Source organism: Macaca fascicularis, chromosome 5, assembly GCF_037993035.2.
Source record: "Macaca fascicularis isolate 582-1 chromosome 5, T2T-MFA8v1.1".
Taxonomy (NCBI): domain Eukaryota; kingdom Metazoa; phylum Chordata; class Mammalia; order Primates; family Cercopithecidae; genus Macaca; species Macaca fascicularis.
The window spans coordinates 6888557-6913522 of NC_088379.1; the positions used below are offsets into that span (position 1 = coordinate 6888557).

The following is a 24966-nucleotide window of genomic DNA, read 5'->3' on the forward strand; positions in this document are numbered from 1 at the left end:
AGTTAGCTGGGGGTGGTGGTGTATGCTTGTAATCCCAGGTACGTAAGAGGCCAAGGCATGAGAATTGCCTGAACCTGCGAGGCAGAGGTTGCAGTGAGCTGAGATTGCACTCCAGCCTGGGTGACAGAGCAAGACTGTCTCAAAAAAAAAAAAAAAAGTTTAGACCTTCCAACCAGCCATTCCACTCCTGGGAATCCATCCCATAGAAATAAAAGTAGTCCTGCTATCTGAGGGTTTGTGGAAGAATATTTAGCACCCATGGCTGTTGGTTGGTAATGACAAAAGGACATCAACCCATAGGGAAAAGCTCTGTGAACTGTGGGATGGCCTCAGCCTGCCAGTCTAGAGATTTCCCCAGATGCTAGTAGGAATTTGCATGAGGTGTTGATGAGTGTGAAAAGTGAGAAGCAGAAAATGTGATTATCACGAATTCATTTTGTAAAACAATGACCCCCAATCCCCCATATGTATGTATGTATATATGAATGTAGTTATTTATTCTTATGGAGAAAAATATTACAAATATGAAATAAAACAAGCTAGGTTGTTAACATGAGCTATTTGGTGGGGGATATGATACGGGAGGGGGAGGAGGAAGTATCCATAATAAAAACATCATGCATAAAATTAGTGCATTCCTGGAAAATTACACACATGTATCTGCTCATGAGCAGAAGCACGAAGGCAGGGTCACCTGAGTGTTTGCGGGATTACCCTTGGGTAGCAAGATTCAAGGTGACCTTTGGTTTCTTTTTTACATCTGCCTGTACTGTTTGAACTCTTTCCAATGAGCATGTATTATTCATGGAGACAGAAAGAGCCCACAGATAGCTGTTTTCATTGAAAGGTAGAAAAGACAGAAGAATGCCCAGGCATAGGGATCCTGTCGCTGGCAGACTCTCCCTGTGCTGCTCCATGATGGAGAACCTGGAGACTCAGCCTGCCTCACAGCCCTCCTGACTGATCCACCCTCATTTTTTTTTTTTTTGAGACAGAGTCTTGCTCTGTCACTCAGGCTGGAGTGCAATGGCATGATCTTGGCTCACTGCAACCTCTACCTCCCAGGTTCAAGCAATTCTCCTGCCTCAGCTTCCCGAGTAGCTGGGACTATAGGCATGTGGCACCATGCCCAGTACTTTTTGTTTTGTTTTGTTTTAGTAGAGATGGGGTTTCACGATGTTGGCCAGGCTGGTCTCAAACTCCTGACTTCAGGTGATCCACCTGCCTCGGCCTCCCAAAATGTTGGGATTACAGGTGAGAGTCACCTCGGCCAGACCCACCCTGTTCCTGGAGGAAAATGCCACAGGCCCCTGGTCCCATCTCCCTGCCCCAGGGAGGAGCCCTATGCTGTACAAAAGCCTAGATCAGCTACCTTCATATTCACCAAAAGATGGACAGTGTTCACCATTGCCTTTACAAGTTTTTGAGATAATTCTAGATTCGCATGCAGTTGTAAGAAATAATATAGAGAGATCCCATATCCATCCCCCTTTATTCAGACATCTCTGGTTTAACATGAACTTGTGTGTGCATGTTTAGTGCTGTCTCTTATCATGCGTAGGTTTGTGTGCCCAGCACCGCAGTCAAGATACAGAACAGCTCTAAACAAAGAAGCCTCAGCTACCCTTTTATAGCCACAGTCATTTCTCTCTTCCCTTTCCCAAGTCCTGCCAACCACAGATCTGTTTTCTATCTCTATAATTTTGCCATTTTGATAAAGTTATATAAATGGAATCACACTGTCTTTTTCACTCGGCATACTCCTCATCCCTGTCTTTTTGGATTTGAAAGTGAACTGATGGAGAATATGCACTTGGTGTGGTTTCCTGATCATTTTGTCTGAGTGAACATGGTCAAGTTACCTATGCTCTCTGTCTCCTCTGGAACATGGAACTGGCGCAGGGATGGAAGGAAGGAAGCTTTTCTGCCATGAATGCTGGCAGTGTTCACCAACTGAGCACATTGAATGTGCCAAACTCTGTTTTAGGTGAGCCATGAGTGTCATCTCCTGAAACAGCCTAACTAGCCTATGAAGTAGGTTCTGTTCTTCTCAGCACTCAGATGAGGGAGCGGGGGCTCCAGGTGATGCAGGGAGTGAGTGGTGGAAGCAGGATTCCAGTCCCAGACTGCCTGGCAGGCGTGGGGCTCTGGCCCTTGACCTTCCTTTTCTGGATCAGTTCAAAAGCCTCTAGTGCCCACCTTCCCATCAGCCTCCTTGCAAAGGCTGCACCAGCTTCAGTGGTGCAGTGCCCTGTTCAAAATTCACAAATCAGCAGATGTTCCAGTGTGGCCTTCAGGGCTCCCCATGATCTGACCTTGCCAGACCCTCCAACCTTGTCTGTCCTCTCGGGGATGGCAGGTGGGAAATTCATGGCGTGGTGCATATGCTTCCAGCCCTGTGCACATGCTGGTGGTCCCTCTGCGTGGCTTCTGCTCTTCTTGTCCAATCTCAAGGATTTTCTCCTCTAGGAAGCCTCTCTGGACTCCCTAGGCAGCCCTCACTCTGCAATTTTTTTTTTTTTTTTTTTTTTTTTTTTTTTTTGCCACGGTCTCACTCTGTTGCCCATTTTGGAGTACAGTCGCATACATTACTCACTACAGTGTTGAACTCCTGGCCTGGCCTCAAGTGAATTTCCCACCACAATCCTTCCGAATAACTAAGAGTACAGACACTTACCACCACATCTGGGTAACTAATTTTTTTGTAGAGACAAGGTCTCCCTATGCTGCTCAGGTTTGCTTGAACTCCTGGTTCCAAGGGATCCTTCTGCCTCAGCCTCCCAAAGCACTAGGATTACAGACATGAGATACTGCACCTGGCCCCTTCCTCTGCACGTTTATAGCCCAGGGCTACCCCATCATAATGATCCATGTACTCTTCTGTCTCTCCCACAGGCCCATGAGCCCTTGGGGGCAGAAACAGCTGTTTCCCTGCTGTGTTCCTGGTGCCCCCAGCACAGTAGATGTGCACCAGTGTTGGTGGGATCTTCCACGGGGCTGGTGAGGTCAGACTGCTCTTCCACACATGCTCACAGGCCTTCTTTAATCCTGCCACTCACATCCTGCCCCAAGAACCCCCAATGGCTCCCTTCCATCTGGAAGGTCAAATCCAAACTCCGGGCCTTCATGCTCCTGTTCACCAGGCCTGGGACACTGTTTCTCTTCCTCTGCTTCTAGCTAGCTAATACTCAAGCTAACCTCAAGGAAGACTCTCCACCCCTCAGACCAAGCCAAACTCCATGTTACATGGTCTCCTACCACCTTCTCTTCCTCCTTTAGAATGATCACACTCGTAGATAAATAATTGTATAATTCGTAATAACTAAAGGTATATGCACATCCTGGAAACTGTGATACGGGAACTCATTTGGAAAAAGAGTCTTTGCAGGTATGATTAAGTTAGGGAGCTTGAGAAAAGATCCTCCTGGGCTATCTGGGTGAGTCCTCCATCCAATGACAAGTGTCCTTATAAAAGACACTCAGACAAAGAGGAGGAAGCCGTGTGAATATGGGGGCAGAGACCGGAGTGATGCAGCCACAAGCCAAGGAACTCCTGGAGTCACCAGGAGCTGGAAGAGGCCAAGAAGGATCCTCTCCTAGAGCCTCTAGGGGAAGCACAGCCTTGCCAACACCCTGACTGTGGAGTCTGGCCAGGCATAACTTTAAGAAAATAAACGTCTGTTGTTTCAGGCCTCCCAGTCTGTGATACTGTATTAGGGCAGCCCAGGAAACAAACCCAGAGTCATATATATTCACTCACTTAATCCCCACCCAAACCTATGCAGTTATTATGATTAGAAGATTAATCTTACAGATAAGGAAACTAAAGTTTCACTTACTTGCCTAAGGTCACCATGGGTACCTCGCAAAGCTGGAATTTAATCCTGGCAGCCCAGCCCCGCAGTGGTGGTGGTGACCACGCTCTACTCTGCAAGAGCAGCAGGAACTGAAGTTTCTTTCCAGCATCCTTGCAAGTGGCCATCCCCTCCCAGGTGTTGGGTGCTCACAGCTTCCCAGAGAGGAGTCCCTCTGATGAGAATGTTTGTCTTTATAGGGAGCTGAAACCTGCCTCCCTACCACTTCCAGGTGTGGGCTCAGGGCGCATGGGGCGGGGAGAGCAGCTTTGGCTTCGGAAGACTGGTGGCTTCCACGCTGCTTGCTGTGAGTGAGCCCCTGGGTCCCAACCTCTCGTCCCTAATAGGGAGATCTTGGTGGTACCTGCCCCCCCGCCTCGTAGGTCGTCCTGAGGGTTATGTAGTGACCATGTGGTGGCAGTTGGGGGTGGATTCCCTGTGAAGCTACGTACAGACCCTTCCAACGCCTGGGAGGGCCTGAGCTCTGGGTTCATGTGGTCATGCGTTTGGAAATGTTTTCCAAAAGCGAGATATTTTAGCTGTAACTGGCTAAGCTGGCTGCCAGAGTTGCCAAGATAGGGTTCCACAGACAGAAGAGCTGTAACAACAGAAACTTATTTTTCACAGTTCAGGAGGCTTCAAGGCTGAGATTAAGGTGTTGGTTTCCTCCGAGTCCCCTCTCCTTGGCTCGCAGATGGCCGTCTTCTTGCTGCATCTCCACAGGGGCTTCCTTCTGTGTCTCAGTCTCTTCTTCTAAGGCCACCAGGCATATTGCATTAGGTCCCACCCTCAGGACCTCATTTAAGCTCAGTGACCTCTTCAAAGGTCCTGTCTCCAAATACAGTCACATTCTGAGCTCCTGGGGGTTAGGGCCTCAGCACTCAGGTTCTGGGGGACACAGTCCAACCCACGACGCCCTCTCTTTCCCTCTGCCACCCTCATCACGCTGCCTCTCATTTGGGAGCTGATGGGGAGGCCAAGGGCATTTTGGGGATGTAACTGAAGGGGGGTTGAGTTGGGGATGCCTTGGTTTGGGTTTAGTGGGGTGTGTTTATGTAGGTCTGAGCCAGTCTGTGTGGGTTGAGCCATTGCTCCCTGAACAGGCTAATGGCTCCCAGGACTGCCCTCCTTGCCACGGCACTGGCAATGTGTGCTATGGTGCCTGGTACCAGTAGTCTATGCGCAGTGGAAGACACATGAGGGTTGAAAATGTAATTCTTCCAACAGGAGAGGTCTGGATTTGCAGACCCTCAGAGTCACAAGGCAACTGGAGGGGTCACATAGCCCAGGACTGCTCAGCAGGAGTCACATGGGGCATTCCTGGGATTCCTGGACCTTGCCACTTTGAGGCTTCAATTCAGTGGGATGTGGAGGAGCCTGGGCATATGCATTTCTCCTATGCCTCTCCAGGGATGGGCACCAGCACTGAGGTTTAGGAGGTGTTGGTCGAGTCATGTTCTGGTTTGCAATTTTTCAGTTGCTTTTCATCATGAAAATTAATAAAATCCCAATAAGAAACCTGGAAGAAATAGAATTCTTCCAAGTCTTAGCATTCATTTATGAAAGAATGATAGACCTTTCTCCAAATTTGAAAACAATCTCAAAAAACTACATGACATTACCAATAATGAGTTATGAGGCTGACAAAGTTTTCCAATCAACATTCAAATTGTTCCCATCATTATAGGTGTACTCTGAATTATCTTTCTGTTTTCTCCACAGGAAAAATATTATAAAATCATTGGCTTCCAAAGAGGTAATAAAAAATGATGAAGAAGCTAAAAAAATGTAAAAAAAAAGATAAAGGTGGATGTCAGGTATCCAATTAATAAAATTTTATGTTAGTTTTCTAATGTTTTTGCAATGTTTTTGGTATTTGTCAACTTAAAATATTTTAAAATTTGTCTTGTTTTGTTATTATTCTAAGTAAGTTTTCATTTTTGACCAAGTCTTATACTGGGGTTTTTAAATTATTCTTCCTAAGAGGGACTGTAGAGGCCCCAGGTTTTACAAAACCTGGATCCACTAACTACTAGTTGCCTGTTCAAAAGTCATTCTTCTTCTTTTCCTCACTAATGGAACCCTGACTTTGTTTCAGGCAGCAATGTACCTTCAATTTAAAAAAAAAAAAAAAAATCCTTGGCCGGGCGTGGTGGCTCACGCCTGTAATCCCAGCATTTTGAGAGGCCAAGGTGGGTGGATCACCTGAGGTCTGGAGTTCGAGACCAACTTGGCCAACATGGCAAAACTCCGTCTCTACCAAAAATACAAAAATTAGCTGGGTGTGGTGGTGTGGGCCTGTAATCCCAGCTACTTGAGAGGCTGAGGCAGGAGAATTGCTTGAACCCGGGAGGCGGAGGTTGCAATGAGCCGAGATCACACCATTGCACTCCAGCCTGGGCAACAGAGCAAGAGACCATCTTAAAAATATATAATAATAATCCCAGCCTTCTCTGAAGCCAGGACTGGCCATGGGACACTGTCCCAGCCAATGAGATAAAACAGAGCTCTCTGGGGAGAGTTTTCAGGAAAGTGGTGAAGTGGAGCTGACCTAGTGTGGGTATGCCTTTTGTTCTTCCCCTTCTTGACTGGAATAGTGATGAGATGTCTGGGAAGAGGCAGCCAACTTGCCGTGTAGAAGACACTTTGAAAAAGAAAATTACATCCTGAGGGTGAAGGAGTGACAGAGGATAAAGTGAGGAACCGCTTGCCTTTGGGTTTCTTGTTGAGAGAGAATAAAAATCTGTTTAAGCCACTGTCTAGTTGTGATCCCGATTACTCACAGTCAGACATAACCCTTAACCTATCACAGATATCAAAGTACCACCAGCTGGGCTTTTTAAACAATAGAAATGCACTGTCTCACTTCTGTAAGCTAGAAGTCTGTGATCAGGTGTCAGCTGGTCCACACTCCCTATGAAGCCCTGGGGAAGGATCTGTCCCAGGCCCTTCTCATGGCTTCTGGGGGTTTGCTCCCATCTTTGGCATTTCCTTGGCTAGCTAATGCCTCGGCCTGATCTCTACCTTCATGTTCACACGGCATGCTCCCCTTGCTTGTGTCTCTGTATCCAATTTCTCCCTTTTATAAGGATAGAAGGCAGACTGGATTAGGGATCCAGCCTACTCCAGTGTGACCTCATCGTAGCTAATTACACCTACAACGACCCTATTTCCAAGTAAGGTCATATTCTGAGGTCCTGGGAATAAGCACTTCAATATATGAGCTTTTTTTGGGGGGGGGTGGTTAGCAGGAACGTGGGAACACAGTTCATCCCATAATACCTGGGCATTGTCCCTGATTGTCCCTCCCTCCCTCCTGCCCACGTCCAAGCCATGAGCAAGTCCTGCCAGTTCTGCACGCAGACTGCTCTGATGCGCTGATACTTCACTGTATTAGGGTGGGGTAGGCCCCCACACTGCCTCCTTGTCCCCACTCTTGACTACTTCAGCCCATGCCCCAAGGGCAGCCAGGGCATCTGCTAAAGATAGTCTCACATCTGCTCACAAATATCCTAGTTCCTCTCCACTCCCTGAACCTTAGAGGTCTGCACTTCCTCCTCTTCTGAGGTTACGCATGGTCATGTGACCTGCTCTGGCCAATGAAACGTGAGCAGAAGAGATGAGCGTCCCTTGGGAGGGAAGCTTTCAAAGCCAGCATAATTGTCACCTTTCATTCATGCTGCTGCACCATGTGGGTGCTCGGCTGGGAGCCACCACTCCGATGAACAGAGCCCCACTGACAGAGGAAGGATGTACCATGTAGCAAGACACACCAGGGAGATTTGGGTTTGGTTGTTACTGTGGCTAACACAGCTTATCCTGACTGGTGCAGTTTAAAAAATATCAATCTGACCATAGTCCATGGGACCACCTTCCAGGCGAGACAGTCTCCAAACTCTGCCCAGCCTGCAAGACCTTGCAAGCGCTGCCCCTCTGTGCCCCCACGCCCCATCTTCCACACTCTCCCTCTCATCATTCTGTGGCCCAGACACTTTTATCAGATTCTCAAACATGTCCCGTTCCCTGCAGTCAGGGTGTTCCCCCACGCTGCTCCCTTTGCTGGGTGCTCTTCCCTCCCTTCTCCTTGCTAGAAAGTAAGCTCTGGTGGGCGCCTCTTCCTCTCTGCTGTTCACTATGGTGTCCCCACATCTTCTTGACTGCCTGGCACACAGTAGGTGCTCAATAAATATTTGTCTAATGACACTGAATGAATGTTTGCCCAGCTGAGTCCTGCCCCTCCCAAGTCTCAGCTCGACAGCACATCGTTCATTTGGCTATGACCTGGTGATGTGGCTTTGCTGGGGGCAGCCTGGGCTGGTGGGGGCAGCTCCCTAGGCTGGCATATGTCCAGTTCTGCCCCTTGCTGGCTCTGCCGACTTTAGCGTGCGCTTTAACCTCTGACCTTCAGACCTCTCATCCGTACAGAGGGGGACATGGATCTCCGGGGTCGCTGCGTCTTCCTGACCACTGACGGCCAGGACGGCCCCAGCCCCGCTTTACCTGCAAGCTCCACGCCAGGCTCGAGCCCCCGAGGGTAGGGACAGCTTCCCGAGGCCCGAGCCTTGACCAGAGCCTGAAAGCTCCTCCCGGGGGTTGCTCCGACTCAGCGAGGCGCCAGGGTGCCCGGCGCGGCTGAGGGCGCTCAGCGCCGGGACCCCAGCCCCGCCCGGGCCGGCCGCTGGCCTAGTGCGCACGCTCCGGCAGCTCCGCGCCCCCTCTCGCGGCTGCAGAAGCTCTCCCAGAGTCTGCCTGGGGCGGGGGCGGGGGCGGGGAGGGGCGGGCGCCTCGCCCTCCTGCCTGACTGGCAGGAAGACAGACCAATCGGACGGGCTCCCTAGGGAGGGGCGGGGCCGTGCCGGAGCCGGGCGCCGGCGACCAAGGGAGCTGCAGCCACCCGCGTGCGGCACGCGCCGGCCGCCTGCCCCTATCGCGGCCACCAGTGCCGCGGCCTCTCGACTCCCGCCCCGCCGAGCCGCGCGCGCGACTGCCATCCTCCTCAATTGCTTTTTACGATTTTTTGTGCATGCATTCATTTTCTGTTCCGTTTTGTCCTTTTTAAGGCGGTGGCGGCGGCGACACCGGCGTAAGCTCGCAGCGGGGAGGGGGCGGCCGGAGGATGCGGCGCGGGGCTGCGCTCGCTACGCCCGCTGCTGCTGCCCGGCTCGGGCCTGAGCGCCGAGCAGGTGGGTACAGGTGCGCCGGGGGGCGGGAGGAGAGGCGCGCGCAGGCCAGAGAGAACCCGTGGACCCGGCGACCGAGGGGCGGACCCGGCGGCGAGGGACGCGGCGACCGGTGCCGCCCCGCCCCATCGTCCATCTCCCCGTCCTCCGGTCATCGCGCCCCCTTCGGGTCCCCCTTCCACTCTCGCATCCCACCTCAGCGTTCCCCCACCCTTCCGTACCCATCCCCCACTCCTCTTCAGACCCCCTTGCAAAATCTCCCAGCCGCTGCGTCGCTTCCCCCAACACCCCCTCCCGGTTCCGCCCCCAGCCCCCAGCTCTCCTTCACGCCACCCCTATTTCCACTCCTCTCCGGATTCCGCCCCCAAGCCAAGGAGCGGGAGGGGGGACCCACCCGGTGCCTGCCGGAGTGGCCTGGGGGGTGTGGCCGGCCGGTCCCCTCGGTGTCTTCCGCAGGGTAGGTCGTAGTCCCCCAGATCCCCGCCCAGGTGGCAAAGAAGATGGAGCTGGGGGCCGCGCCCCGGCGGCGGGGGGCCCGCGGGCGAGGCCGCCCAGCCTGCACCCCACCCCACGCACGGCACACGCCGCCGCGGCCCCTGCCACGCACACCCTCGCGCTGCTCCGCCCACGTGGGCGCCGGGGAGGAGGCTGGAGAGATGGGAAGAAAGGCTGGCACCCACCCTCCTGCCGGCCCAGCGCGCCCTGGGCGCGCTGGGCTCGGAGATGGCGCGCAAGGATTGACTCCGGTGGTGCCAGACACCTTGCCGGGCGCCGTGCGTCGGGGCCAGCGGCCTCGGTGGCCTACGTCAGTGCGCGCGCGGCGGCCTCGCCTCCCAGCTCCTCGGTCCTTCGCTCCATCCCCCCTGCTGTGGGCTCCTGAGGATCCGGCCAGGGCAGCCCAGATAGAGGCCGCTTACGAGGCTGGCTCTTCTTTTCGCCTTAGAAGCATCCCGCTCCCACACACCCCAGCTCGCCGGTCTCCTGAAGGCTGGGCCAACCTCGGCTCTCCGCCAGCCTCTGCCCGGCTCTCTGAGCTCCAGCGATACTGTATCTAACCGCCAGCCCTCCTCCGCCGCTCGCCCCATCTGCGCACACTCGCAGGCACACTGTCCTTGGCCTTTGCCCGTGTTGTGCTCTCTCCGGGAACGCCCTAACTTCGGCTGGCCAGCTCCTTGTAGACCAAGGTCAGGGAGATCCCCTTGCCCCTCCTGAGCTTTCCTGGACCGCGGAGCTGTCCCAGGATGCTGTTACCATCTGACGGCCTCTGCCTTCCAGAGCAGAGGAGGAGGTGGGGAGGAGGACAGGGGCAGCCTCAGCCCCTCTCCCAGGGCTCCACCCACAGTGAATGTTGGGCATAGCAGGGACATCTCCCCTAAGTCAAAGCAACCCGCTGGTGTGGAGGGCGAGGCCATGGGAGGAGTTGGCCCTTCCTCTAGCAACCTGGGCTTGTGGGTGGTGGCTCCAATAGCTGGGATGGGCAAGGAGGAGGGACACATTCGAGGATGGAGTGGGGGGATTAGGATCCTTTCCTAGCAGGGCACTGTCACCCTCCTGGAGATCTGCGGGTCTGCAGAGACTGATGTTGCGGCGCACAGTGGAGGTTTGTGGCTTGTTGCAAGATTTTTGTTGCTGAGATATGTACCGGTTTGTAATGCTGAACATCTCCGCTCTGGAGTCTGGGGTAATTCTTACCTGGAGTCTTTTTGCAGTAAGCCGCTCCCAAAGGATCACAGTGTGGACCCAATGCATGAGATGACTGGCATTTTCTTCCTTCACAAACCACCTATGACTCCCACTGCCCCCACTACCTCACCAGTTCCTTCCATCCTGACTTCCCTGGCCCATCTCTCCCCTCTTCCTGCCACGATGTCTCAGCCACGCCTGCTGCCTCTGTGTTGTGTAGACATGTCTTCACACTTGGGTTTTTCCCCACATGCTTTTTTTTCACCCCCCTCTCTAAAACAATGCTCCCCTCCCTTGTGTATCTGGAGAACGATTCATGATAAAGTCCAGCTCTTAGGTTCCATCACTGTGATTTTCCAAGACTCTACCGGAAAGATTGTGTGGTTCTCTCATTGTGTTCTCAGAACTTTTCATACACGTCCAGTGTGATATTTGTTTGTATAGTTTTTCCTTAAGCAGATCTTGCCCACTAGAGACTGGGGACACGGGACACGGGACACAGTGAGGTCACCTGAGAGATGGTCCCACTTTGGTCGGGGCTCTGTTTTCCTAGGGAGATGGCCACACAGACACTGCCCGTGCTGTCAGAGAGCCATGTGCAGGGAGAGGGGGACAGGCCCCTGCCTTGGCCCAGCCAGGAAGGCTGCCTGAGGAAGTGGCAGGACCGTGGCCCCACTCTCTTGGTGTGTAATGGTGGACTGGGCTGTGGGACAAGTGGCAGAGGGAACAATTTCTAGTCCATAAGGCAGCAGCAGTTGCCACTGCAGGCTGTGGCTCTCTGTTTAACTCCTCGAGGGTGGGACCTTGCATCTCTTCAGGCTCTGAGCCAGACTGCCAGGGTTCCCATTCAGGCCCTGCCTCACTTAGCTGGGATTGGGCAAGTGCCTCCCTGCTGGGCTTTCTAACTAAATGGGGGCTTCCCTTGGGGAGTCTGAGGATGACTGCGGTTTGTCCCAGTTCTCCTGGGTCACTCCTCTCCCCATAGTGGCAATGGGATCAACCTGCAGGGCTTCTGAAGTTGGACTCGCTTATACTTTATCCCTTATCCTTGTGTGATCTTGGGTAAGAGGATTAACCTCTCTGAGCCTCCGTTTCCTGTATAAAAGGGGGCAGTGGTATCTCTTTGGCTAGGTTGATGTGGGGATCAGAGGTGTGGTCCCTGAGCAAAGGTAGCAGCTTTATGAGGGATGATGATGGTGAAGAAGCTATGAGAATATTTATTCATTTAGCCTTGTCACAGAGCAAACTCCCATACCCACATCTGGGGTCCTTCTTTAGCTAACAATGAAACTAATGATCAGAGCAGTGGCCACCGTTGTGGTGGGCTGAGCGGTATGAGGGACCAGGCTAGGTCAGTGGAACTGTGTTGAGGACCAGCTCCCACCCTACTGACAGTGTGACATCGGGCAAGTCACTTAGCCCCTGTACTCACTTTCTTTGTCTGGATAAGGGGAATGAGGGCCACATAAGGAAATATCGTCACTTAACCTCCCGCTTCTGCCTTGGGTTATCTCATCTTTGCTGCATAGCACCACACAGGGTGAGGTCTACGTGAACACCAGAGAGGGAGCCGAGTCTCAGGACACCAGGGGACTCAGCAGTGGGGCTCCCTGACTCCAGGCCTCAGATGTTGCCCCATGGAGCACACTGACCCCTGTAATGGAAAACGACCTTCCAACAGGGATGGCATGAGAAATAGATCAGAAAGCCTTCTTGGTGGTTTTTTTTTTTGACAGTTTCTTTCTTGTTGCCCAGGCTGGAGTGCAGTAGCACAATCTCGGCTCACTGCAACATCCGCCTCGTGGGTTTAAGCAATTCTCCTGCCTCAGCCTCCCAAGTAGTTGGGATTACAGGCACCTGCCACCAGGCCCTGCTAATTTTTTTGTATTTTTAGTAGAGATGGGGTTTCACCATGTTAAGCAGGCTGGTCTCAAACTCCTGACCTCACCTCAGGTGATTTGCCCACCTCAGCCTCCCAAAGTGCTGGGATTACAGGCATGAGCTACCGCCCCTGGCCCCTTCTTGGTGCTTTTAATGGAAGCACATCACCGTCATGTCCATAGTGGCCATTGGTGCTGCTGTAAACCGAGACTCAGACAGTGACCCAGGGCTGGCCACTGGTGGGACCACAGCATCCTGACTCTAGCCCTGGATGCCTTCAGAAAATGTTTTCTTTGCTCATGCTTTTCTGAGGCCAGGTGGACAGTACAGGGGTCATGGATCAGCAGGGAGGGGCAGGGACAGGGGAGGAGCTCTGGGGGTCTCATGCTGTGAACGGCTGGGTTAGGAACCCCTCCTGTAGGACGTGAGAAGCAGGCGTGCTTGCAGGGAGTGGCCACAGAGGTCATTATTAGGTTGATGCAAAAATAATCGTGATTTTTGCCATTACTTTTGCACCACCCCCATACTGGAGAGTAGAGGAGAAGGGGCCCGTGGTGAAAGCACCTAGGGGCAGCTCAGAGTGTGGGAGGGGCAGCTCAGAGTGTGTGGGGGGGGCAGCTCCACAGTGGGGCCAGGGCCTCCCTCCTGCCTTTGATGTTAGTATCGGTTTTCAGAACCCCAACGAGAAGTGTTATGCCTTTCATAAGTCTGCAGAGGTGAATTGACAGAAATACCGTTTTTCTTCATTATAACAGTTAACGTGTGTGAATGGCACTTAGCAAGTGCCAGGATCTGTGCCAGGGGCTTTTGTAAATAAAGTTTTATTAGAACACAGCCACGCCCATTTGTATATGTATGGTCTGTGGCTGCATTTGTGCCAGACTGGCAGAACTGAGCAGCTGGGGGAGACATCTGTGAAGCCAAAGACATTTACTCCCTGGCTTTTTCTAGGAGGAGTTTGCCTCCCACTGGTCTGTGCTGTCTCTGGTCTGACTGAACCCATTCAGTCCCAGAGGGAGGCACGCACCTGCATTTCTATTTTATAGATGGGCACAGAGGGGCTCCGAAGCTCGCTAGGGATTATAAAGCGAGTATGTTCCAGAGCAGGGATTTGAAGCCAAGAAACCCATGTTCTGTTTTGAGGGGAGGAGACAGGGGCAGGGAGATTTATATTTTTATTAGCTTCTAATTTAATTTTACCATATTTAGAGAATGTGGTATGCGTGGTATCTATTTTCAAAAATTTGTTAACAATTCCTTGATGGGCTAGCACCTGACCATTTTAAAATATATTTTTATCATGGTTAATATACTAAATATATCAAAGTATTTAATCATAGCTGATATATTAACCATTTCTAAGTGTGCAATTCAGTGGCATGAAGCACATCCAGACTGTTGAGCAACCAGTGCTACCATCCACCTCTGGAACTCTCTATCATCCTCACCTGCAGCCCACATTCTTCACTGATGCCCTGTGCTGTCTTGTGGGAGTTTTGTGGAATAAAGCAAATGTTAGTGGCATCATAATTTAGCATAGAAGGCTTTGACATCAGACTTGGGTTTGAGCACCGGCTTTGCCATTTACCAGCTAATCTTGTGCTATTGTCTGCAGCCCCCTGAACCCTCTGCAACTCAGGTTCCTCATTTGGGAAATGGGGATCACCCCAGTCTGGTCCTTGCACATCCCTCGGTTGTGAGGATGAGACTAAGGAACGGAGGTGAAAGGCCTCGTCTAGCATCACACAGTGGACAGCAGCTGCAGTGGCTGCTCCCTTTGTTGGGCACCACCACCCTCTTGTGTTAGGTCAGCCCGTTCCCCTCTGTGTGGTCTGAGGTGGCCCCTTTATCTTTTCCAGGGCCCGCAAGCATCCTCAGGACCCACTGCATATCCTAAAACTCCCAATTGGCCTGGGAGGACCTGAGTACAGCCTGCCTGCTGTCCTGTCTCCCATGGGAGGACCCGGGTACAGGCTGCTGCTGTCCTGTCTCCCACCGTGGCTGAGACTGGCTGAAGGGCCACTTTAAGGAGTAAAAGGCGTTCTGTGTGCACCAGCCAGGGACTGCCAGCGGGTGCTCATTGTGGCAGAAATACCCTTATGCCTGCCAGGTCAGAGGGAGGCGCTGGCTCGGTGTGCTGGCCTCTGAGCTTCTCCCTCGGCTGCATTTTGAGTCAGGAGCCTGGACTGGCCCTGGGTCCCTCCTCAGTGCTGGAGGGGGTGGGACGCATCACCACGGGGTGGGTGTCCTTCCGGTGAGGACTGTGAGGGGTTGACAGTGGAGGCAAGGAGTGAGCTGGTAAGTAGCTTTCTGCTTCTTTTACCCTTGGGGCTTCTGTCTCCTGTCTTCTCCCACTCTACCCTGTTGCATCTGGTGGCTGGTCGCCCCTCTCTGCTTGTTCTGACATGGGAATGTATTGGATGAGATCATAACCTGTGCTTTCCATTAAAGCAGTTCTTTTCCCCCTTCTTTTTCTTAAAAAAAATTGAGGTGAAATTCAATCACTCTAAATTAACCATCTTAAATTATACAATTCAGTGGCATTTACTACATTCACAATGTTGTGCAACTATCACCTTGATCTAGTTGCAAAACAATTTCCTCACTCTCGAACAAAACCCTGTGTCCATGAGCAGTCACTCCTCACTTCCCCTCTCCCAGCCCCGGCACTCATCCATCTGCCCTCTGTCTCCTTGGATTTGCCTGTTCTGGATATTTCGTAGGTGTAGATCGTATGTGGCTTTTTGTGGCTGACTTCTTTCACTTAGTCTGATATTTTCAAGGTTCACCCGGGTTATAGCGAGTGTCGGTGCTTCCTTCCTCTTTATGGCTGAGTAGTATTCCATGGTGTGAATATAACACAATTGTCCATTCATCTGTGGACGGACATTGGGGTTCTCACCTTTGTGGCTGGTGTTGGAAGCAGTGCTCAGGGTGCCAACATTTTCTTCCCAGGGCTGTGGCTGCCCAGGTCCTGTTCTGTAGGCTTTCCCACCCTTTCCTCCCCTGCTCATTAATGCATCAGTTCAGTCCCTTGTGATGAGCACTGTGCTGGGGGCTCCCAGCCTTGACTTGTCCTTGAAACCTGCAGAATGGTTTGTTGGCTCCTCATTTTCCAAGCAAGAGCGTGGGAGCGCCCCGAGGCAGGAGGGACGATGTAGGGGCCAACCGAGTGCCCCAGAGAGGCAGCTGGCACAGCACAGGGAGCCCTGGCCGCCTTTCTTTCGGTTGCTGGAACATGCTGGATTCTTGCTGCTCAGAGCGCTTGTGTGAGCTGCTTGCTGCCTGGAATGTTCATCCCTGCCCTGGCCCAGACTGGCTTCTTTTCATCCCTCATGTCTGTATTAGTCAGGGTTCTCTAGAGGGACAGAACTAATCGGATATATGTGTATATGCAAGGGATTTTATTAAGGAGAATTGACTTACCAATCACAAAGTAAAGTCCCAAAATAGGTCATCTGCAAGTTGAGAAGCAAGGAAACCAGTGGCGGATCAGTCTGGGTCTCAAAACCTCAAAAGTACGGAAGCCAACAGCACAGCCTTCAGCCTGTGGCCAAAGGCCCAAGAGTCCTGGCAAACCACTGGTGTAGGTCCAAGAGTCCAGAAGCTGAACAACTTGGAGTCTGATGTCCAAGGGCAGGAAGCATCCAGCACGGGAGAAAGATGGGGCCGGAAGACTCAGCAACTCTGCTCTTCCATCTTCTCCTGCCTGCTTTATTCTAGCCATGCTGGCAGTTGGTTAGATGGTGCCCACCCACACTGAGGGTGGTCTGCCTTTCCCAGCCCACTGACTCAAATGTTAATCTCTTTTGGGAACACCCTCCCAGACACACCCAGGATCAATACTTTGCATCTTTCACCAATCAAGTTGACACTCAATATTAACCACCACAATGTCTCAGCCTAAATTTCTCCTCCTTGGGGAGGTTTTTGACTGTCCCAGATAGTGGCTGTGCCCCTGGTCCCCATCAGTACCCTGTTTACTTTTGAGAATCATCATGATCTGAAATGGTTTTATTGTCATTTCCCCTCCCCAGAAGCTAGAATCAAGCACTATGAGGGCAGGAACCCTGCCTGTGGGGTTTCCCCTCCTCTGTCAGCCTTGGACATTGGCACAGAGCAGGTGTTCACTCAGTAATCACTGCTACTGACTTAATTTCTGAACTCTACCCTGCTAGCTCTGATGATCGAGTGCTTGCTCCTTCATCTTTCTGAGCTTCACTTCCTTCTTTTGTGAAATAAAGAGAATGTCCCTATCTCTTGGGGTTGGTTTTGGATGTAGACCAAAACCAAAACAGGCTCAGTGGCATCTGCGTGCAGTGTTTGTCAGCCGGCGCTGCTGCTGGTGTTACTTGTGGAAGTCATGGTCATTGTGATTGTCAACGAGTTTTCCAATGCCAGGTGACTCTGACGCTTGCTCTGAGGCCACCAGGGGACCTCCTGGAGCTGAGCTGTCCTATTTCAGTAGCCACTCGCTGGTAGGGGCTATTAAGCACTGCAGTGTGGTTCCTGTGGACTGAGATGGACTGTGAGTGAAAAATACACCCTGGCCAGATGCGGAGGCTCACGCCTGTAATCCCAGCACTTTGGGAGGCTGAGGAGGGTGGATCACCTGAGGTCAGGAGTTCAAGACCAGCCTGGCCAACATGGCAAAACCCTGTCTCTACCAAAAATACAAAAATTAGCTGGGTGTGGTGGCAGACACCTGTAACCCCAACTACTCGGGAGGCTGAGGCAGGAGAATAGCTCAAACCCGGGAGGCGGAGGTTGTAGTGAGCCAAGATTGCACCATTGCACTCCAGTCTGGGTGACAAGAGTGAAACTCCGTCTCAAAATAAATAACTAAATAATAAATAAATAAAATGCACTCCTGGGCTTGAAGATGTATGAAAAAAACAGAATATAAAATATCTTAGTAATAATTTTCACATGAATTTCACTTCAAAATGATGCTATTTTGTGTATATTGGGCTAAATGAAATATATTATTAATTTCATCTTCTTTTTACTTTTTAAAATGTGGCTACTAAAACTGTGAAATTACATGTGGCATACATGTTGTATTCCACTGGGCCTTGCTGCTGTAGCTGTAAGCTCCAGAGGGCAGGGTCCAGGCTCAGGCCTATGGGGCTCAACCTCCTGCTCTGCCTTCTGTGAGGTCTGTGACCTCAGGCAAGTTAATGAAACGGTTTTTGTGCTTCAGTTTCCTCCTCTATAAATAAGAAGCTCAGCTGGATGACAAACAATGACAATGCACCTTTGAGGGCCACCTTGTGCCCTGCTAGGATCTGGGGCCCCATTAGGACAAGGGGTGGCAAGGTCTCTGCCCACAGCAGCTTACGTTCTGGGGGAGGGGGACCCATAGCCTCCACAGTTGAAATACAGAGGCTGACCCAGCCACTAAGGCCCGTGACGAGTTCTCTGAGGGCCTCAGGAGGGAGATGCAGGGGATAGTCACACGGGTGTTGGGAGCTGCATCTCTGGCTGTGAGCCCTCGGGAAGGCCTGGTGAGGAGCGCAGGGGTAGAGCTGTCTGGAGTCTGGAGCCTGACGCACACTGGGCTGTCACTCACTGGCAGTCAAGCCCATGACTTTAGCGTGGCCCAAGAGTGTCGGGCCACTCCATTGCCTCTTGGCCACTCAGTGGCTCTAGCCTGTGTAAGCCTTTTGCAATATTCATTGCACCAGGATTTAAGAGTTTGCAGCCTCATGTTCATTTTCTGCAGTCCCTGCATCCCCTAGTGTGGGCGAAGCTGCTGTTTGTCCCCATCCTGGAATTGCCCCACACCAGCTCTGATGGCTGAGAGTGGCTGATTCTCAGGATGTGGTGCAGGCTGCCTGCTGTCTTGTTTGATGAACTCCCTCTGCTCTGGACCCCATCTCCACTGCTTTCTGTCAGGCCCAGGAGGGGACTGTGAGCTGAGTTCCCAACTCAGCCAGGAACCACGAGGGAGACATGTCACATCACCCTGGGAGCTCCGGCATTCTGGGGTATCACCCCATCCCTGGCACTGGGTGTGTATGCTTGCTCCATGTGGAGAGATGCCTGGGGGCAACTTTGTCCTGAGATTTGTAGGGGTCAGCTAACACTGTCATCCTCACTTTCCTTGTGCACACCTGCCCTCAGGTGCCTGGCATTATGCTGCCTGCTGGGGTTGGGGGTGGGAAGTCAGCAGGAAGAGCCCCAGGTGATTATCGAGGATGGCAGTGGACCTTCCTCCCAGCCCTCTCCTTGGACCTCCACCACCTCATTGCTGGAGAACGAGTGACTTATCTGAGCTTGCACAGGTGGAAATGGCAGTGGTGGGTTCAACCTAGTTCTGGCTACTCCTAACGGTGCTGTTCACTTATGGAAAGAGTGTAGGATGAGCAAGTCTACGGAGGAAAAGTGCAACATGGGAACTTTGTTAATACAATTGCATTTATTGGGGATTTTTATTGAGTAAGTAGATTTTAGCTGCTCTTGCAACGAAAAATGTGTAACTATGTTAGATAGAGATATGTTAATCTGTCTCACTATAGTAACCATCTTAGGATCCATATGCAGCCTGTAACATCATGTTGTAAATTTAGCCTGGCATTGCAGCCCCCCATGGTCTGCTCCCAGTTCAGCTCCCGCCATTTCCCCCATGAACCATAGCCCTCTCCTGAGCACTGCTCCTCGGGTGCCACTTCCTCCACCCTTCTTGGGCCCCAGGAGTAGGGAGAGACCCACTTACTTACTCTACAAATGAGGATTGAGTGAATGAAGTCATTGGGGCTGGATTCAGACAGGCCCAGGGGCAGGGGAATGGACTAACGGGGCTTCCTTCTCTCCTCTGATTTTGCCAGTGTGGCATGACCCACCCTGCCTCCCTCTCCTGCCATGCCTGCAGCAGAGCCCGTGTCCAGCTACACAGTCCCCCGGCTGCTCTCGACTAGGCCGGGCCTTTGCACATGCTGTTCCCTTTGATGGATCTGCCTGTTCACCTCCCCCAGCCCCATCCACTTGTGCTTAAGATCCATCATGCGCCTTCCTCCAGAAAACTCCATCCCCAGACTGGGCCAGGTATAACCCCAGGACCCTCACTGCCCCACGCCACCCTCTGCCCTGGCCACAGTGTGTTGCAGCTGCCAGTGACTTGTCTGACTCCTCCGCTAGACAGAGGGCTCTATGAGGGTAGGAATGCTTTCTGATTCACACTGGAACTCCCAGAGCCTGGCCAGGGCAAGGTGCACAGTAGGTGGTTAATAGATTTTTGGCTTTTAGTTTCAGATTCCCATAATGTCAGTGTTGGGAGGGACCTTAGCAGGAGCACAGTATGTTCTCTCTATTGCTTGCATCAGGTCCACTCTGCGCTTAAAAAAACATCACTCTGTTCTCTGCAGAAGCCACCTCTAGTGACAGTCAATTGTCTGAGCCTCAGATACTATAATGCTTGGGGTGGGAATACCCCAGATTGTTTTATCAGTCCAGAGATGACATTTACGAAGGTTCCGTAAAACTCAAAGTTTCCCTTTCCCTCCTCAGACTGGGATTTCGCTGCCTTATGGTGCAGCCTGCTTTTAGTTTAAGGCAGCAGAAAAATGTTAGAAGGCTGTTCTTCAGAAACAAACCGCATGCCTGTGTTCCCGGAAGGTCACATTTCCTATTCCATTAGCCTGGTTTTTCTCTTTCTCCCAAGCCATACCCTCCGAATGCACTTTGGAAGACAAAGCTTCTTTCGGGACGTTGGCAGGGCTGCATTGTTGGGCCAGGGCGCTGGGTGAGTGAGCTCATTATGCCCAGCGGTAATTGGATTTCTGCAGCAAGTCTTGGAGCCTTCCAGGCTCGGGGCTTGACGAGGTTCTTTTTGCAAACCAGATATCTTATTTTGAAAAAGGGCCTGGATGCCCCCACATTGTGCCTAATCTATTTAAACCACTGGGCAGATGGATGCTTTCCTGACATGATCTGTCTCTCCCAGGAAGCACCATAGGTGCCCAGGATGAACCGAGTCTGTGAGAGCCTGGGCATTGCAGAGCCCTGGATTTTCCTATAGGGATGGCTAAAAACGAATGCAAGACACTTCCGACTGAAGACACAAACAAGTCTTATTGCTGGATAGGATATTAGAAATTGGAGTGCTCTAGCCAGAAGATGGGGGAGGGATGCTGGTGCCCTCAGGTGCCCCAAATAAATAAGTTGTTCATTTGGAATTTGACGATTCATTTGCTCCTGGATTGTAGCTTCCCTTCATCATTGTTAGTGAGCAGAGGGCTTTGGGGATGTGCTAAGAGGTCAAGTGGCAAGGTGTGTTAAGTGGGGTGTGGTAAGTCACTCTTAGGTAGGGATGTGGGCTGAACAGTTTGGGGTGGTGTCTTATCTGCTTATCGTGGCAAGTGCAGAAAGGACCTCTGCTTATCAGAGCCTCCTGAGCATAGGTGAGCAGGTGTCTGTGAGAACAATGCCACAGCATTTGAAAACACCATCATTGTGGACTCTTATGAATCCTGACCATCCCTTCCCACCTTAGTCTGAAGCACTGAGCTGTCTCCACACTTCCAGTCACCACATGTCACGAAGGGGATCTTGAAAATCTAATGGCCCCATTCTGCCTCCTTGTAAGAAGGTCAAGCTGTAGACTTCCAATCTTCCAACCCAGGAAGCTGGTAGTGGACGTTTTTGTAGGTGGTGTTCAGAGACTATTGGATAAATAATTGATTTGGTTCCATTTACTGGAACCAAAATGAAAAAAAATCATGACAAATTTGAAAATTAGCCATTTAAGAAACTTAACATTGTCAGTAATTTTGTTATCTAAATTTAAAAGAAATACCTCTTTGAAGTCCTTGCTCCTGACTTACATGGCAAACATGGTGCCTGATTCATTTAGTGCAAAAGAAGGCAGTAGTGGAAGAATAAAGGAGCAAAAAGACATGAGGCATATTGAAAACAAAATAAAATGGAAGACATAAGTCCAACTATATCAATACTATTAAAGATGAACAGGTTAAATAAGCCAATCAAAAGGTAGATGTTGTCAGGGATAAAATATATCATCCAAGTATATGCTGTCTTAGCCCTTTCAGGCTGCTATGACAAAACACCTTAGACTGAATAGCTTATAAACAATAGAAATTTATTTCTCACAGTTCTAGAGGCTGGGAAGTCCAAGATCAAGGCACTGGCAGATTCAATGTCTCATGAGGGTCTGCCTCCCCATAGATAGCAGTCTTCTTGCTGTGTTTTCACATGGTGAAAGGGGTGAGCTACCTCCCTAGGGTTTCTTTTACAAGGGCACTAATCTCACTTATGAGGGCTCACCCTCATGACCTAATCACTTGTCAAATGCCTCACCTCCTAATGCTATCATACTGGTGACTAGGAACATATGAATTCTTGGAGGACATAAACATTCAGATCATAGCACTATCTGTAGGAGACACACTTTAGATTCAAGGATACAAATAGATTGAAAGTGAAAGGATGAGAAAAAAATATATCATGCAAATAGCAACCATAAGAAAGCTAAGGGGCTATACTGATATTAGACAAAATGAGATGAAAACAAAAAAAGTTACTAAAGAGCAACATTTTATAATGACAAAAAGTTCAATACATCAGGAATATATAATAATTATAAACATATTTGCACCTAACAAGAGAGCACCAAAATACATGAAGCAAAAACTGACAGAAATGGGCTGGGCATGGTGGCTCATGCCTGAAATCCTAGCATTTTGGGAGGCTTAGGCGGGCAGATTGCTCGAGCCCAGGAGTTTGAGACCAGCTTGGACAACATGGTGAAATGCTGTCTCTACAAAAAAAAAAATGCAAAATTAGCCAGGCATGGTGTTGTGTGCCTGTAGTCCCAGCTACTTAGGGGGCTGAGGTGAGAGGATCACCTGAGCCTGGGGAGGCTGAGGCTGCAGTGAGCTGTGATTGCACCACTGCACCCCAGCTTCGGCGACAGAGTGAGAGATTGTCTCAAACAAATAAGCAAACAAACAAAAAACCTGACAGAAATGAAAGGAGAAATAGATAATTCAACAATAATAGTTGGATATGTCAACACCCACTTTCAATAACAGATAGAACAAGTCTACAGGAGATCAACAAGGGAGCAGGGAACTTGAACAACACTTTACACCAATTAGACCTAAAGGAAACCTATAGAACACTCGACCAATGACATCAGAATAAATATTCTTCAGTGCCCATGAATCATTTTCCAGGATAGACCATATGCTAGGCCCTAATACAACCTCAATAAAATTAAAAGGAGAGAAAACAAGCAAACAAAAAACCAAAGCAGGTTCTGTGACTACAATGTAATGAAGTTAGAAGTCAGTAGCATCAAACCGTGCCTGGCCTGTAGCTGATGTTCGATTCTTGCCAGTCAGACACCGGAGGCCCCCACTTTTCCCTTCCTGTCTCATCCTCCATCACTCCTGCTTGCCCCTTCACTTCCCTTTGCAAACTGACTACTTTACTTCCCTGACTCTCCCCACCTCCTTTTCCAACTTCCATGCTTTTGCTCACCGTCCCTCTTTCCTGGAATGCCCGTTCCTTGGACTTCCCCACCCTGCTGTGCCTCCTCAGTCTGCATCCTGCCCATCCGCCTGACCTGCCCCTGCCAGCTCCGGGGAAGCCTCGTCTGCTGTTCCTCCATTCCCCTCACTTTAGCTGGGAGCTTTCCCTGCTGGGGACTTGTGAAATTCTCACCATACCTTGTTCATTTTCCTTCCTGTGGCCCCTAACTAGCCACTGTGTTGAGTGACTGGCCGTGTCCACTTTCATCTCCGTTACCGAATGGAGTGCCCCTCTGCTCCCTCTTACTGTCCAGCACAATTGGGTAATGACCTCCGCACTGAGGTAATTTTAAAAAATGTCCAGTCTAAACTAGTCTCATATTTAATTGTAGTCTATAAATATTTTCTCAATGTAGTTTTAATAGTTTAGATAGAAGACCTGGCTGTGGACTGTTAAAGGTATTGTCTAGAATACCTGCTTTAATAAGCCTTAATCAGGAGGGTTTGTAATGAACAGATCAGAGACACGGTTCTCAAAATGAGGTCCTAGGCCAGCAGCAGCCTCATCTGGGAGCAGCTCAGAACCACGGGTCCTCTGGCCCCGCCCTGATCTCCTGGATCAGGGATTCTGCAACTAGGGTCTGGCTTTTCACAAGCCCCCAGAGCAATTCCAATACGCTCTCCAGTTTGAGAACCAGGGCAGACAGGGCTGGTTCCCACTTGTATTAGTCAGGGTTCTCTAGAGGGACAGAACTAATAGGATAGATGTATATATGAAAGGAAGCTTATTGGGAGAACTGACTCACACGATCACAAGGTGAAGTCCCACATCAGACAGTCTGCAAGCTGAGGAGCAAGGAAGCCAGTCTGAGTCCCAAAACCTCAAAAGTGGGGAAGCCGACAGTGCAGCCTTCAGTCAGTGGCCCAAGGCCTGAGACCCCTGGCAAACCACTGATGGAAGTCCAAGAGTCCAAAAGCTGAAGGACTTGGAGTCTGATGTTTGAGGGCAGGAAGCATCCAGCACGGGAGGAAGATGGAGGCCGGAAGACTCAGCCAGTCTGCTTTTTCCAGCTTCTGCCTGCTTTATTCTAGCTGTGCTGGCAGCTGATTAGATGGTGCCCACCCACACTGAGGGCAGGTCTGCCTGTCCCAGTCCATTGACTCAAATGTGAATCTCCTTTGGCGAGATCCTGGCAGACACACTCAGGAACAATGCTTTGTATCCTTCGGTCCAATCAAGTTGATAGTATTAACCATCACTCCCCTTATCCTGTAGTTATGCGTTCTATCTGTTTGGCTGTTTCTAAAATAATTGACAATTGGTTGCTTCCCTTCGATAGGCACAATCACCCCAGCTCTCTTGCTGAATCGACAGGTGAGTGCAGGAGACCCTTGTTTCCTAGAGTGCAGACGGCAGCTCTTCCCGTCCATGTAGCACACATCCCACACTGGCGCTCAGGTGTGCTTGGCTTCTAGTATTTTCTTGAGGAAGAGGGAAGGCACCCTGGCTCTTATAGCACAGTCACCTTGCCGCCTCTCCCTCCTTGCGATGCTGAGTGTGGGCTGTATTGTCATTTCTAGGAAAGGAGGGAAGGCGGCAGAGTCTGAAAACCAGAAGTGGGCTGGCAGTGGGGAGGTCTGAGTTCGAGTCCTGCCCGCTTCCTGCCTGTGGTGCCTGGGAGCGGTCCTTCCTTCCCTAGGGCATTTGTGGAGTGTCTGCTGTGTGCTGGGCACCTGGTTTCTGCCTACTGAGAAGGGATGGTACTCACAGAACAGTGTGATTCCCTCACCTCTCTTTGAGTTTGTTTTCCCATCTGCAAAATGAAGTCTTTTCAAAAATAAAATTTTTAAATAGCTCAACCATCCTGCTCCAAT

At 50.9% G+C, this 24966-nt stretch overlaps 1 protein-coding gene across 2 annotated transcripts in view; it reads left to right on the forward strand.

Moving 5' to 3' along the window:
• The first annotated feature begins 8742 nt into the window (after positions 1-8742).
• The window catches only part of JAKMIP1 (janus kinase and microtubule interacting protein 1), a 181640-nt gene continuing 165416 nt past the window's right edge, over positions 8743-24966 (forward strand). The window contains exon 1 of one of the 2 annotated variants that reach the window (XM_005554446.5): positions 8743-9037. The gene's annotated coding sequence lies outside the window, so the exon portion shown is untranslated. Of the gene's footprint in view, positions 9038-14804; positions 14897-24966 lie in introns of those variants that run through there. The other variant, XM_065544756.1, reaches the window with a different exon arrangement.